This window comes from Cupressus sempervirens, chromosome 11 (genome assembly GCF_028749045.1).
Source record: "Cupressus sempervirens isolate cs-2001-9-10 chromosome 11, ASM2874904v1, whole genome shotgun sequence".
Classification (NCBI taxonomy): Eukaryota; Viridiplantae; Streptophyta; class Pinopsida; order Cupressales; family Cupressaceae; genus Cupressus; species Cupressus sempervirens.
Genome location: NC_143128.1, coordinates 475,743,271 through 475,760,856, shown reverse-complemented (window position 1 = coordinate 475,760,856; position 17,586 = coordinate 475,743,271). Strand labels below are relative to the sequence as shown.

Here is a 17,586-nt window from a genome sequence, read left to right as displayed (position 1 = left end):
GGAAGAGCACAAGAGGAAAATATTACTATGAATATTTGGTGAAGTGGAATAACATGCCTATTGAAGATGCTTCATGGATTTCTCAATTTGAGTTGGATTCAAATCATATTGTGACATCTCAATGATTCAAGAGAATCATTTCTTTCATCCCTGATTTTCTGATGCATGAGTATCCTAGGTTTCCTTGTTATCCTATTCATTTTTTGTTCATTCTACATGTGGATCTCGAGAACTATAGCTCTAATGGATGCCAAGTTACTGTAACTCTAGTAGATGTCAAGTTACTATAGAAATCTAGTGTTGACTGAGTGTTCCTTCATGTGCCGAGTTACCTAGTGTATGTCAAGTGACTCTTTATGTGCTAAGTTTCCTAGTGTATGTCGAGTGACCCTTCATGTGCCAATTTTTCCTATTTATGCTGAGTGTCAACATTTGTATGTGATTTCGATGAGCCAACTTGTAGGATTTATTTTGATTACAAAATTTATGTTTAGATATTTTCTTGGGATGTGTCCAAACCATTGTTTGGTCATCCTTCCTCTAATGTGATGTTCTAGAATGATCCATAAGCCATTTTGGCAAGTATATATAGAGTGTTTAGGCTTGAAGTTAGGGTAGTTTTGGAGGGATTTTGGAGTAGAACATGAAAGTTTAGAAAAGTATATTGCATATGTATCTAGAGCTTTGAATTTGATGTTGGCTCTTTGATCTTGAATATATTTTGTATCTGACCATAACCTAGAAGGCCTTACAACTTGACATGTATGATGATTATTTGATGAATCAATGAGAGTTTTCTCTTCTCCCTCCTTTGGTTTTTGTTCTCTATATTTTGTTTCTATTGTGTTAACTCTTATAAGGTGGTTTGGATAGTGGGGTGTGCCTTTGGCCTTAGTTATTCACCCCTCCTCGTATCACTCATTAACATGGAATGGTGTTGCATCATTGGTTAAAGAAGCTCATCGTAATGGAGATCCCAATGTTACACCAATGGAACTTGATCTAACATATGGTTTAAGAGGTAGAAAGGTGCATATAATTTTACAAGTCATAAACTATATGTTAATATTAACTCATGGATCGATGCAAATAATATTGACATGTCTGAATAATAATAGATCAAACAACACAAACCTATGTACTGTCATGGCTATAAATTTTGCATAAAAGAGTTAGATGACATGAAGAAAACTTGTTATTTTTGGATAAGTGTAGTCTTCAAGGTCACTAATATTTCATCTAGAAATGACATATATCCTCAAAAATCTGAAAATTGATACTATAGCATTTTGGATGATATGCTTGAGTGTGACTTTAGTTTATTCAAATTATTTCTATTTTTCATCAAATGGTATAGGCTACAACTGAATCAAAATTATCTTGATAGGATTATTATTGAACATGATAGTAGATTTACAATGATTAATACAAGGTCATTTGAGCTAGTTGGAGATGAGATTTATGTTCTTCCAAGCCAATGTGAGCAAGTGTTTTACTTTAGCATCCCACATCAACTAGGTTGGTCCTTTGTTGTTAGACATGATCGACCAAGAGGAAGGTCAGTGAAGAACAATAGGATGGAAGAAGAAGATACTAAAGAATCATAAGATGAAGTAAATGATGATCATGAACAACTATTACACAGTGATGATGAAGAAGAAGAAGATGATGATGATGATTTTGGTGATGCTAATGATGATGGTGGTGGTGATGATGATGATGATAATGGTGATGAAGATGGTAATGATCAAGGTGATGATGGTCATGATGATGATGGTTATGATAACGGTGATGAAGATGATGATGATAGAAATGAAGATGGTGGTGGTGTTGGTTATGATGATGATGACAACAATGACAATGGTTAAGGTGATAAGTATGATGATAATGATGATGATGATGATGATGACATGGATGAAGATGATGATCAATGACATGATCAATGAAATGTATGTCGAGGTATGATCATTTCCACGTATAAGGTATTGATTTATTCATATAAATTTGTTTGACTTTTATATTTTTATAATTGATTTATTATGTGTTGAAATCTAATGTCATGGAGTATATACAATGATTTTGATGATTACATCATGTAATTTTTTCTTCTATGTAATTTGTAGCATACATATCATGTAATTTTTGGCTAACTTAAGATAAATGATTTACACATGCAATAAATTGAATGGCTTTGACTAGGATCATACACAGTGACATGGATCGACATGTATAAGTCAATAGACCCTACAGATACAATTTATTTTTTGCATGTCTTCTCTTTATCATCCACATCAACTTTAGTCAAACATCAAATTTATTATTTGGTTGCCTTCTCTTTACTATCTTCATCAATGTTACCCTCATGTAGCAAAATATAGAGATCCTACTATGTCTCTCATTTGATGGATTGTAGGTACCACCAAATAGGTATTTGTCAGATCTATCTTCCCTAATTGAGGAAAATGAGGGAATAGAAGAAAAAAGTGAGACATCTAGTAGGTCTAAAATAGGGAGATCAAGTAGAGGTGAAAATAGAGTACAACTTATTGTTGATCCACTAGTACATTTGACCCCTTTTTTGACCAATATTGGTCAAAATTTTGACCCAGGTTGGTCAAAATTTGGACCAACCAATTCGTCAAAGTTTTTCCCATCATAATTTTGACCATCTTACTGGTTGGTCAAAATTTTGACCAATACATTGGTCAAAAATATCCTAGAGTTCTAGCGTAGTCTACACCAAGCATTGTTCAAATTTTTGACCAACGCTTGATCAAAAACTAAAAATAGTGGTTGAAAATTTCAACCAATACCTAGTAGAAATTTTTTAGATATTGGTCAAAATTTTGACCAATCCTTGGTAGACAACTTTCAGGTATTGGTCAAAATGCCTGGTAGAAAACTTTTGGGTATTGGTCAAAATTTCAACCACTATTTGGTAGAAACCTTTCAGGTATTGGTCAAAATTTTGACCAATGCTCGATTGAAAACTAGCAACCATTGGTCAAAATTTTGACCAATGCCTAGCAAAATTTTTTTTGGGTTTGGGTCAAAATTTTGAGCAATTTCTAGTAGAAAACTTTTAGGTATTGGTCAAAATTTTGACCATTGTTTGGTCAATATTTTTTTGAGACAAATGGATTGTGGAAATTTGATATTGTTAATTTTGCATGCATTTCTACCGGGACAATCACAACTTAAACATATATAATTATGAGTGTCCTAGTAGACATGCATGCAAAATTAAAAATATCAAATTTCCACAATCCATTTGTAATGCAAGTTCATTTTGGATTTGATTGTGTGTGTTTTTTAGCATCATTCTTTTAGATCACTCTCTGTAATCCATCATCAGGATGAGAGAGGGCACGATGCATGCAAAATGTCAAATCATAGGCAAGGTATGTGAACTATTTTATATACTGCCTCAAACAAGCTAAGAATATTGAAATACTTACAAGGGACTATTTTGTTGCTCTAAATATTATAGGCTTTTTGGTCTTCCAATCATAAGGATATTTATGTTTGTATGCTTCTTCCATGATAAGACATGAGTGTTCATCTAAGATCTTGACAATTGTCACATTTAAGTCATGGGCCCCTTGGCTTTCACACTTTTGGGTAGGTACAAGTACCTTCCTACTTATCAAGGCATGTTGGACATTGTTGGTTTTAATTTTTTTCATTAAAAATATAATGTTATCACTCTTAGCTATATTCAAGATACTCATTTACTACTAGGAACATCCTTTATAACTAGAAATTGCCTACATACCCTATATCTCCAGAATTTGTGTTCACAACAAATGTCATCTCATATTTAGTGCACATGTTTAAAAACTTCTAGATGTTTTGATTAAAAGGAAAACATATGTTGAAACAGATTTGGATTTTGGGTTTTTTTTTGCCCAATAATTAGATCTTAGGGAGGAGGAGAAAAATAGAGAGTTTGGAAAATTAATAAATTGCATGAATGATAGCAATACAAGAAGGAGATACCAAAAATCAAAGAACAAACCTAGATCTATATACATGTTACATGTTTTTAGACTAGCAAGAAACACTCTATACATATCTAGGGAAAAAATGATTATCGTAAATGAATACTAACTTACAAGAACCCCCCAAGAGGAAGGCTACAAGTACATAGTGTACACTCGAAAGTGTCCCACTCTAAACCCTTCTATCCAAACGATTCCATGAGTTTGGAATGCTTGGATGCCGGCTTAGAGCTCCCTATCCACGGAGTGCAAGAGAGTGTATTTCAAGTTCAAGGGCTCTCAAATGAGCCTTAGAGATACTCTTCTTTCTATTAAACCATGCAATGGGAGGTTCCAAAGACAAGATGCAAGAATGCAAATGTCCCAAGGAGTTCCTCAAGGATGCAATGCAAATGAAGATTAAGCTAGAATGAGATGCAAAGTGGAGCTATGCTAAAACATGTATGAGAATATTACAATACCATTATTAAGCTATGTGAGATTAAGCTACATGTAAAAATGAAAGCTAAGCTAAGCTAGAATGCCATGATGCCATGGATGAGAGAATGTAGACAAGAAATAGAAGTTCTCCACAAAGCTCCAAAGAAATCTATTAGAAAACCTGCAGCATAACAATATTCAAAATGAGGATGAATCCTTTGAGGGGGAAAGCTCTCTCCCTTTTAAAGATGTATGGATGGTAGAGATCAAGATGAAGATGGTGGATGATCAACGATGGAATTTGAAAATAGGAGTGATCCATGTGCACACACAAGTCAACCAATAGAATATAAGTTGACTTGTCATATAAGACAAAAGTCACAAAGCCTTTTCTTTTAATTGAAAAATAGAAAAAGGACTTTATGTGTGCACTTTAAGTGGGTTAGAAGAATGGGGTGTTCTATTTAATTAAAAGGGGACATGTTCTTTTAATCAAATAATGAACTTAGGATAGCATAGTCAAACTATAGGTTATAATCAAATAAATTGATTATTAGCAATTTGGTCTAGGTAAATGATTAAATTAATTTAGCCAAAATGTTGAAAAGGGGGCTAATAGTCTAGATGACCATTTTTAGGTGATTAAATTTGCCCCTCTTTGACTAATGCGTGATCGATCTGGGAACACATTATGTCAAAGAAAATAGAAAGCCAAGTAGGCGGTGATAGATATAAATATCTGATTCCAAAGAATGAAATGCAAAAATAGATAGCAAGTCCTGAATGCACAACCTGATAGTGGTAGTACTGAACACTAGGAAAAAATGATGTCAAAATTCAAGAAGAATGCTAACACTTAGCAAAGTAGATAGATCAAGAACAAGTGAGAAGATCAAACAAATGCTCCTAAGAAATAGATAGCTGTAACAATCAGCAATAGAGTATTTCTACCCCCTCGAGATCAAAATTGAAATGAGGTAAGGGGATGTAGAAACTGGCTAGACATGAGAAAATTAGAATAGAGCAATGTCCAAGATGACAGATAGATGATTAGAACCTAATAATGACTATAAGAAATTGATAAAATGCCCCAGTTTGACTAGAGTTGACCTTGAAGGATATAGCATAAAAATTAGGTCAAAATGAGTAGAAAGGTGATTTTAGACATGAAAAATTGAATTGAAGTAGATATGAAGTATGAAAATGATGAAGACATGAAGAAATGAAGATGCCCCAGTGATGATTTGAAGATTAGACCTCAAAAGGTCAGCTAACTGCTTAGAATAAAGTAGAATTTTAAAAGACAATTTTAAAGTAGAATGAACTTGAATTTGGATTTCAATCCCAAAAATGAATCCAGGATGTTGAAATTATTTAAGAGGTCAAAACTTTATATAATGTGATGATAAGATAGAGAAGAGATGAAGTGAAAGATTAAGAAGGTGAAAAGACATGAAAAAGAAGAAAGTAAAGAAATATATGAAAGGAGTTAGCTGATATGTCCACAAAAAGATGAAGAGAGAGCTCTCCCCATATGCAAGAATGTAAGACTAAGCTAGAAAATGAACCTAAAATGCAAGCTAATATGCAAAGTGGTTTACTAGCAAGAAGTGCATAACATTTAGACTCTTAATTTCATCATTGAGCATTTATTAGGGACATCATGAGATGATACAACCATCACTAGTATAACTATGAGGATATGAATATAATCGATATCAGATAGGTATGTGGAAATCCAATCTAAGCATCAGAGACATGTAAGTCAAGATAACTACGTGATTAGATTCCCTAAGTTTAATTTAGCAAGATTACACCTGTATCAAGGCATAAGCACTAGGATAAACCCCAAGTGTGGTCTTGCGAAATAGTCAAGGATGATACATTTATAAGTCAAAGTGTTGAATAAGACAAGCAAGAATGCTTACAACACTATAGACAAACAAAGTATACCCACAAGAAAAAATCAAGAAAACATGCCCCATGCCCCCAGTCTTCTAGTCAATGACATCCTTGAAAGACTATTAGGGATGGAACATATAGTAAATAAATCATCATAGATAGCACAAAAAGTAGATAAAGATCAGCATAGCTTAGTTGTTTAAGTGTTAAAGTGCGTGTGTGTAAGTCACTTGGCCATTTCTTCAAGACTTGATTCTAATAGTGAGAAATATCGCGACATTGGAGACCGTAGGTAAACTATCTAAAAAGTGTTGAAAAACACTTGATGTCAAGGTGGGGGAAGTGTTGAGAAACACTATTTTGTGAGTTGTCAAAGAAACTCAAATGCACAAGAATACCTCAAAAGGGCTAAGTAGTTATGCCCCCGAGATGAGGACAAGAAACAATTCCAAGCTAGGAAATGTGTAGCAAAGTAGGTGATTGAGACTAATAGACATAGGTGCAAGGGTTTCATGTAGTGCCTGTTTCCAAGTTTTCACCACTTGACATATTTTTTCAGGACTTTTTTCAATTTTTTGTATTTTTGTATTTTTGATTTTTTTGGTGATACATCAAAGTGCCTATTGCTAGGTTTTCACTAAGAAGATCTTTTTTTTCAGGACATTTTCTTATTTTTAGGATTTTTTTCAGGATCATATATGATTTTTTGGATTTTTTTAGAAGGTTTTAGATATCACTAGTTCTCAAGCAAGATCACATCATTTTCTCCCAATGTCTAGCAAGGTATAGGATATGATGGAGTAATGAGCTAGTGGATAAGAAAAGATGGATGAAAAAAGAGTATGAAGCAAGTGAAAGTGATCCTCAAGGATTGACTCCTCAAGAGTACCCAAGCTAGGGAAAGAGGTGAAATAGTCATATGAAGCATATTTTGGATAAGTAATGGAAGTAATGAGAAAGATAGCATGTAGGATAAGCAGTGAAGCCAACAAGTGAGATAGCATGAAGTGTGTAGTCCAAAAGAGTAGCCATGTAAAGAGACCTATGAGAACTATGTTTCATTTATTATGATCAAGACCAAGGGGTCAACTAAATAGTATAGCAATGGGATAGAGAAATAAGAATAAAGCTCAAGATAGAGGCTATGAGTGAATGGGAGAGCACAATAGAAAATCTCGTGGATAAGATAGCCAATATGCAAAGATAGCTCAACATTGTCAAGATCAAAGAGAGAAGAGGGGATAGATGGATGATGGAAGAATTATGCATGATGCCTATTTGCCAGGTTTTCATCATGGTACTTATCTAAGGTGCCATAAGAAGTAGTTTTCACCATAGGATAAATTTATTTCTCTTTACTTTTGCTACCAAGGTGCCACAAGATGTGGTTTTCACCAAGGCACATTTTCATTTTTTTTCATTTATTTTTATTTTTATTTGCATTTTTTTTTTTCCTCTTTTTTTTTTTGAATTTTTAGAAAGAGCTCAAGCTTTTTGAATTTAAATAGTGCTCCTATAGGAAAGATAAGCCATGATAAGCCAAGACCATAGAAAGGTATTCTCAAAGATGTTGATAGGGTGATGAAAGGGAAATGGTAGTAGGAAGAATATATGGAGGATAATAGTTCATGTATAGAAAGTAAGTGTAAGCTTTAGAGGATTTCATGAGGGTAGTTGAAATATTGGACAAGATCAACATTGACACACACCTTGAAGGGTATTGGAATGATGGAGGAATCATGGATGAAGTAGCTTGAGGTTTAGATGTATAAGGTGGTAGAAGAGATTTGGAAAAAAGTGGAGTGGAAGACTTTGGAATATTTTTAGAAAGATTTTTGGAAGAAGATGGAATGGAAGCCTTTGGAAGCTTGAATGTCAACTTTGAAGTATTTTCAATATTCAAGTCTTTTAAAAGAGACTTGGGAATCCATGTAGCTTTAGATTTTCCTTTGGATACTTCAAAACACATTTCTTCAATAATGGGTTTAGGTACCCATATTTTCTTTGATTTAGCTTTTTTAATAGTGGACCTTTGTGGTCTCTTTTGTGCATTTTCCTTCTTAGCATTCACATGTCGATTAGATGGGACATAGTGATATTCATTTTTCAATGGATTCTTATGTTTATTCTCACTTCCAAAGGACTTGAGATTTGTGGATGAATAAGGATGATATGACTGGTTTAGATGTATAGATGGGTGAAAAGTCATCAAGGATGATTGTCTTTGTTGATCTTGAGGTATTATAGCAGAGCTAGGGAATGAGCTAGGAGTGAATGTAGGAGATGAAGGAACATAAGGTCCCAATATAGATTGAAGGTTTGAAGGCTTTATCTTAGATGGATAAGGACCAAGGATAGATTTAGAAGATGCAAAGGGATATTGGGAAGGGATATCAACATCTTTAGAGTGAGCAACATAGTCAAAGCTATCAATAGACTCATGAGTACCTTTGATAGGAACAACATTTTTAATAGAAGCACTTGAAGCTTGAGCACAATTTTGAAGTGGATATGGAGAAGTAGAACATGAGGGGATTCTTTGATCTTGACAAGTAGCTTTGGATAGCATATGAAGAGAACTTTTCTCATAATTTTCAGTAAGCTCAAGGGAGATAATGGAAGTGTTATCTTCATCATACTTAGGAGGTGGACAAGATATAAGATATGGAGGGGAAAAATCTTGAAAGAGATGAAAGGGTGCTTGATCTTGATCTTTCTTGACATTTATAGCTTTTTCTTTTTGAGAGTCCTCTTGACATGGAGCCACTTCTAAGGACAAGGGAGAATGAAGAGTGAGTGGAGTAGTGCTTGGATTAGGCATAGTAGTGCATGAAGGTTGAGGATGTTTAGGATTAGTAGCATGGAAAAGGTTTGCAGCCAAGTGAAGGTTAGCTTGATTTTATTTTAGAGGTAGCCCTTGAGGGTATGCATATTGCATATGGAAAGCACTAGGTTTTTTGTTTGTTGGAGGCAAGTTGGAAAGATTTGAAGTGTTGGGAGATGCACGAGTGTTGGAAGAAGTGGAAGATGTAATGGAGCCACTACTAGACATAGGTTCATCAATGTAATCTTTCTCAAGAGAAGTATCCTCAACACATGAGTCACTAGAGGTTCCAAGATCAACAATCTCATCATCAATGAGATCTTGGATTTTATGTTTCAGCTCTATACAATTAGAAGTAGCATGGTCATTAGATTGATGATAGGCACAATAGGTATCCAAGGATGGATTTCCATAGGAGCTAGACTTAGGCAACATGATGAGCTTGTTGCTAAGAAGTTTTTGCAAAGTGTCATCATAAGAATCTTCCAAGGGAGCAAAAGTTCTATTAGAAGTATGTCTAGGATCTTCTTGTTGTTTCTCAAGTGAATAGAATGCATTCATGTCTTCATCATTATCTTGGTAAAAGATAGGTCCATCATGAAATTTTGGAATAGGCTCAAATTAGGTATCACTTGCTTGTCCTCTAAAGAGGTCTTTAGATCTAGAAGATGAAGACATTTGATGTCTTGAAGTAGAGCATGTAGACCTAGAAGAAGAGGATGACCTCAAAGAAGGTGACTCACATGCATGTAAAGACCTTAAGGAAGATTCATGTAATGATGCAATGTTCTCCTCTAACCTTTTATCAAGTTTAGACTTCATTTTTGTCATGCACTTAGAGAAATAAAGGGAAGAAAGATCATTTGTCTCTTCTAGTTCTTTGTATTGCACATATAGATCTTGAAACTCTTTAGTGACATGGAGGATATCATGATTATCTAAATTTGGTTGAGGTTTGGTAGCACAAGCTTTGAATTCCATAGTGGTAGATAGATAATCAAGCATGAAGGAGACTAGAGGAAGCTAAAAGGGTGACACAAGATAACTTGATGTCCAAACTAGAGAGGTAGAGTGTTCACTTGCCAAGATATTAGAGAGAGATTAAAGCGACTTGTCAAACAATATGTCCAAGAAACTTATGACATGAATGACTCAAGTCAATAGCTAGGCAAGATGTCCAAATAACCAAATAGATAGAGCAAGTAGGGTGACAAGTGAACAACTCTCCAACTCAAGAGTGTAGTCAAGAAATCAAGGCAACCGTTTCAGCAAAAGGATAACTAGCAAGCGGACATAGACCATGAAGACAAAAATACCAAGAGCACTAAGAACAAAGAGTCACTTTAAGCATGTTCAAAAACTAGAGAAATAACAAATCATAGCCAAATGATGAAACCCCCCTTAGCAAGCAACACAAGAAAAATGTTAAGACTTGATGCTTTGACTTGGTTGACAAAGTTTGACAATAGTTGATAGCATAGCAAGTTTGATGTTCAAAAATAATTTCTTTCCAAGCAAGATAGTGACACATGGAGTATTCTTCAAACAATCAAGCAAGGGAAAAAGAAACCTTGCATGATACAAGCATATGTGACGTCTTAAAAGAAATCCCTAGAACTATCATCATGTGTATGTTCAAAAGATTTTCATAGGTCTAGCACATTCGAGAACACATCAAGAAATATCTACCTAAAGGACATGGTTCATTACTCAACAAATTGGCCCACGCTTGATGCTCCTTCACCTCACACCAAGTGGTTTCCCACAAGAGATATTGGCTTTGTCATGGAAGTGCCATAAGCACAACCAAGGGAACACATATGGTGAGTGTAAAATCTTGGGGTGATTTGGGTAGTCCACTAGGATCGATCCTTGCACCAAGAAGTTGAGTGGCTAAAAAAGGTAGTTACTAACTTAGGATGTTTAGATAGGGATTTCGTTCATAGTGTTCCTCTTGCTCCCAATTATGGGACACCTCACCTTACGATGAGTAACCGATCTCGCAACCACAAGAGTACCTTAAGTATTCTTGCCTAGTGATCTCCCTATGGTCAAAATCCCATAAGCGATCACACTAGGCGAAGACAAACACTATTTCTACCAAGGTTTTGTGTTCTTGATAGCCTTGAGTTTATAGTGGGTTGGAAGAGCTGGGTAATCTGCTTGTCCCCACTTGGGTCGTTCCTCTCAGGTTGTCCAAGAGCAGGCCCTTTAAAGGATTCTAAACTACACAAAGAGTGGATCAACTTTTGGAAGTCAAGATTTTTGATTCACCACAAGGGTGAAGAGCATACTCTCCTATTCTAATCATTTTCTCCCAAACATGCAAAAAAGATTCAGTTACCCGTTACTTTTGAAACCAAATGGCAAGTCAAGATTTTTGATTCACCACAAGGGTGAAGAGCATACTCTCCTATTACCAAAAGACTCCAATCACAAGTTTTATGTGCCTATGAAAAATTAACAATTAGTCAATGCCGCACACGAAAACAAAAAAGCAAAAAAATTTGGGTTTTTATGCTTTGGGCAGCCCTGCAAACAATGTTAGTAGCCCTTGCGTATTTGAAGCTTTGACATGCGTTCTTTTTATGCAATGTTTCAATTTTTTTTTCATAAGGATGGCAGTCTGTAATCACAACTTGTTAGAACTAAAAGTTAGTGTGAAATAACATAAAAATCTACAATAAAAAGTGGTGAATTGCCTCAAAAATCCAATTTATCTTCCAACCAAGTGCATGCAAAGAAAGTGCAAGTTAATCACAAATGCTCTCATTTTTACTCTTTGATTTTGACCTAGTCAACAAGATTGGACTTGTTTGCTATGATTTCGTATCCAAAAATAAAAATGAAAAGAAGAGACACCTGTTAAAAATTAGAGAGCTTTCCAAAAATGCAAAAAATTTAAAAAAATCTCTTCATTTGTGCTCTAGAGATTGATTTTGTCAAAACAGGCCAAATTTATCAAATCGAGTTTTTGATCTTTAATATGACCTCAAAATTAAAAACATAAAGAAAGAACCCCCATTAGAATTAAAATTTTTTTTGAAAATATAAGTTTTTCTAAAAAATACTTTGATGTGCAACCAAAAATGACTTTTTATGAAAACAAAAGAAAATATCATAACTTCTGGAAATCACGTCAAAATGCTTTGAAAATCAGACTGTGACATTTTGAACATATAAGAAACTTGAAAAAATAATTTCAGAACCAAACTCCAAGTGATTTAAAAGATATGATCAAATCTTTAAACCAACTAGATTTTTGGCCTTCAAACTAATCTACTTATGGGTTGGCCTTAAAATCAAAGTGATAATTCTACAAAAGCACTTAATTAGATCTAATATGCTGCTGTAAAAAACCAGAGATGAAAAATAAAAGTAAATGGAGCTAGAAACTTGATTCAAGCCCCACGGTGGGCGCCAAAAATGTACACTCGAAAGTGTCCCACTCTAAACCCTTCTATCCAAACGATTCCATGAGTTTGGAATGCTTGGATGCCAGCTTAGAGCTCCCTATCCACAGAGTGCAAGAGAGTGTATTTCAAGTTCAAGGGCTCTCAAATGAGCCTTAGAGATACTCTTCTTGCTAGTAAACCATGCAATGGGAGGTTCCAAAGACAAGATGCAAGAATGCAAATGTCCCATGGAGTTCCTCAAGGATGCAATGCAAATGAAGATTAAGCTAGAATGAGATGCAAAGTGGAGCTATGCTAAAACATGTATGAGAATGTTACAATACCATTATTAAGCTATGTGAGATTAAGCTACATGTAAAAATGAAAGCTAAGCTAAGCTAGAATGCCATGATGCCATGGATGAGAGAATGTAGACAAGAAATAGAAGTTCTCCACAAAGCTCCAAAGAAATCTATTAGAAAACCTGCAACATAACAATATTCAAAATGAGGATGGATCCTTTGAGGGGGAAAGCTCTCTCCCTTTTAAAGATGTATGGACTATAGAGATCAAGATGAAGATGGTGAATGATCAACAGTGGAATTTGAAAATAGGAGTGATCCATGTGCACACACAAGTCAACCACTAGAATATAAGTTGACTTGTCATATAAGACAAAATTCACAAAGCCTTTTCTTTTAATTGCAAAATAGAAAAAGGACTTTATGTGTGCACTTTAAGTGGGTTAGAAGAATAGGGCGTTTTATTTAATTAAAAGGGGACATGTTCTTTTAATCAAATAATGAACTTAGGATAGCATAGTCAAACTATAGGTTATAATCAAATAAATTGATTATTAACAATTTGGTCTAGGTAAATGATTAAATTAATTTAGCCAAAATGTTGAAAAGGGGTCTAATAGTCTAGATGACCATTTTTAGGTGATTACACATAGTTCAATTGAATTCATAGATGAATAGTTCAATTGAATCCTCCTCCTAGAGGAAGGCTAAAACAAATACATAGTTCAATTGAATGGTCTATAGATACCATTAGGATCAACATTTTGAACAATGCATGGATGTTGTAAAAGCTTGTGTAAAGGCAACCTCTTTGAGGAATCTTTCTACAGTAGTAGCATAACCATGATAACTAGAAATTTATATAAGTAATGAGATAGACATATCTAACAAAATTGACTTCTGAATATCAAGGCAACATATACTAACTTGAGCTATTAGATCTTTAGCTACAACAAAAACAAGTGGCTTTAAAGAAAATTTCAAATCCACTTTCACAATCCTGCATAAAAAAGCTAGCCATAGTCAAATCCATGCTTGAAATAAGAAAATATAAGAACCCTTCAAGTATAAGGCTTGAAACAAAAAAAAAAAAAAACTAAGAACTAAAACATAGTATGGCTTCTCAGACCTTTTGTAAGTGTCTGAATGCTCCTTTGCTTCAAAAGGAGGAACCCCATAAAGAAAGTCATAACACAAGATCCCCAAACTCCATATGTCTACCCTAGAATCATGCTCCCTGTTTTTCACTAGAATAGACATTTGCAAATATGTAAATAATCTAGAAGGTAGAAATGAAGAGAAAAGTAAATATTACACACTAACATACCCATTTTAGGAGGTAAGTAATCCAAGGTTCCACACATTGTTAGCCTACTATCAAAAGTGTGCACAAAACAACAAAAATCAACAATTTTCAGCTCACCCTAACAAGTGAATTTGTTAATAATGTAATGATTAGAAAGACATCCTTGCAATTTTAAATTGAGTATCATTAGAAATATATTCATCCTTGGCACTTACCTGTATGCTAATTAACAAGTTCTTTGGCTTGATATCCCGGTGTATGACATGCTTTTCATGGCAATATATCAAAGCTTTTTCAAGAGACACAATGTACTATACAAAAAAAGAGTCAATAGTTTTCAGACTAAAAAAAGAAAAGTAGATTATAAGCCATTTCCAATTGTACTTACAGTAGTTGAACACCTTTCACTAAAGCATTTACAATGTTGGAGCTCTTTGTAGAGCTCACCTTTTGCAGCATATGCACTTGATTATAAAAGTATCCAAACAATCAAATTATATTTGGATGGTGGAAATGAATTTGAATTTCAATCTTCCTATGTAACTGGTGCTCTACATGTGATTGCTAGAGCTGGTTCTTGAATAGAACTTTTAAAGCCACAACAAATTTTCTCTTTTCACACAAGTGAAAATAACTAGTGAATCATTAAGTGATTCCTTCACTAAAAAAAATTATGCCATTCAAAATCTTACTTCTCTTACCATATGATAAATGAGAATCATGCATTAAATTTATCATGTCCCTTGGTTGTAAATGGGAATCTCACTATTCATGATAAAAAAAAATATAATTTTTTTTTTTTATGAATACAAGAGAGCAAATACAACCCCAAGGTTGGGATCTAAGCTACAGGGATGTCAGTATCACACTGTGGAGCACCCCTCAAGCATATTTCTAGAAGCATTTGTTTTAACAAACAAATTGGGATCCAATTTATAGGGATGTCACCGTGGATTGAGGGTTATGTGTTAGCCCAAGCCTCATTCTGATAAGATGGCCATGATCAGCTCATTAGAAAAATCTAAAGACACTGAGGCTGAGGCCAGGTTTGAAACTCAATTTTTGTTGATTTCAACATGGATATCAAATTGAGTTTTAGTTATGTGATAGCCTATACCGATTAAGATGGCCATGATCAACTTGTTAGGTAGAATCTTAAACCAATGAGCCTACACAATTTCAAAGTAGCATTCCCCATAGAATCACAAAAACACTAAAAGACATTGGCCAATTTTACCATTAGATTTGGGATTTTCATAATGTAGTCCAATTGATCAGATGTCAAGACAAAAATGCATTGACAATAACTGAAAACTAAAAGTGAGCTAAAAATTTGACTATGGTTGAATTAATGAATTCTATGAAGAGATTTAGACTTTCATTGACACTGCAAATTCACCCACATAAATAACTTGTTAGATAAAATCTAAAACCAATGATGCCATGAAAAAAAATCCATGAGATTTGTCTTTTCTTCAGTCAATGTCTACCTAGGCGGGGATTGAGTTATGTGTTAGCCTAGGCCCCTCATACTGATAAGATGGCCAATTTCAGTAAATTCTAGATGAAACAAAATGCTTTACCTTACAGACCTAAGGATTGCACATCTAAGTATCATAGAAAAGCCTTCATATCATCAATAGGCATAAGTACCAATACCACACATAGATATGGATACCTGACAAAACTTGATTATGTAAAATACACCAACAATCCAGAACTAGTTTGTAGCTTAGAAATAAAATCAGTTTCAATCCACATAAGGAACAAACTAAGAACTATTTCACTGATTAACCATCTGACTACAAAATCATGAGGGATCACAACACTACCAGTTAAGGCATACCGTTTCCAACATAAAATTATAGTGCCGAGGCATGTTTAAATTGTCAACCCACCTAAACCATAAAGAAATAGAAACAAGAAATAGAAAACAAGAAACAAAACACCCAAACATTAAAATTCTGTCATATCTTAGATGCCACAAGCTCTTTGTAGATAGAATTTTAACTTTCCTCTTTGGCTGGGCAAGATAATATTGGCATAAACAATAGATAGATGTGAAGACCAATACATAGATCTGTTTGCACTGTGTACTGGTTACAACAAAGATCATAAATAAATGTGAGAAATTATATTTACATAATATAATTGTTAATATTAGTGGATCACTGCACAACCCTGTTTGCATTGTGATACTTGCTACAACATAGATCATTTGTGAAGTATCTAACATCATAGACAGTTGAAAGCACTATTACATGAATATCTTATGTTTCAGCTAAGAGTTTATTTGTAGACTGAGTGCACAAGCATATTCTTTACAATGCATGGTTGTCTTCAACTGTTATATTTTGAAATGAATGTGCCAAAATTTGGTGTAAAATACATTTTTATATTCATATCATCTTTTGTAATGTGCTCTTTAAGTTCCTGTCATAGAACTATATGCAAGAGACTATTAGTATTTAACTTGTTATTAAAAATTACTTTTCTAACAAATCATATATATAAGATATTTGTCCCATTTCAAAGTTTTTTGACTTAATTTATAGTCTTTGAGTTGACCAACCCTACTCAACCATACTCTTGAGCCAAGTCTCACCAAATCTTGGAGAGTACCTAGTTAAGTCTTGCTCCAAAACTTTTGAGTCTTAGCCTTGTCTTGAGCCTTGAGATTGGACAATTTTGATACCTGAACATAATATCCCTAATGAATGAAATTTCAAATCTTGAGAGTTAAGGGTCATATGATATGAGTAAGATTTGAATTATATGACAAATTGATAGTCAAATTGGATTTTTATGTTCTCTAAATGCTTTGATTTCATTTTTGTGCTTAATCATATGGTTTTTGTTTTGTTGATTCTTGTGCTGAGTTTTTATATCAATTCTATGTTGTGTCCTAAGTTTGAGTCAAAAATTTGGAATGCCAATCAAGTCTAAGTCCACATCTTCAAACTATGCCTTCTTGTGCATTTCAAATACCAAGATAATTTACATATTTGATATTGAACAAAGATCTGCTAATTTTTACTTCAAAATTTGTGGTTCAATCATGACTATGTCATGAGATAGTTTTACATATAGGTTCTTGTAAAATTTCTTGAGACAAATTGATGGAACCAAATTTCTTCATGCATTGACAATAAGGTAACTTAAGGAAGAGAAGATGAATATTATCATTATGTTTCATAAAAAGACAACTAGTAAACAAACTTCCAATTATTTTAAAGACAAGAATTATAAGAAATAGAAGTTCTAAATAATGCATTTTTCTTTAACTAACAAGCTATGAAAGTCACATTTCTTTGAAATGAAGACAAAAACATAGGAATGAATTTGCACAAAGCAAATATGAGAATAATATTTAAATTGGAAATAAAACACATTTTAGGCTTACAAATAAGGGATGTGCCTTCAAAATTATTATTAT

General features: G+C 33.9%; 1 pseudogene; it reads right to left on the bottom strand.

The window, feature by feature from the left end:
- Window positions 1–13,569: 13,569 nt before the first annotated feature.
- On the bottom strand, window positions 13,570–17,289 carry LOC149530439 (serine/threonine-protein kinase Aurora-1-like; annotated as a pseudogene).
- Window positions 17,290–17,586: the final 297 nt, after the last annotated feature.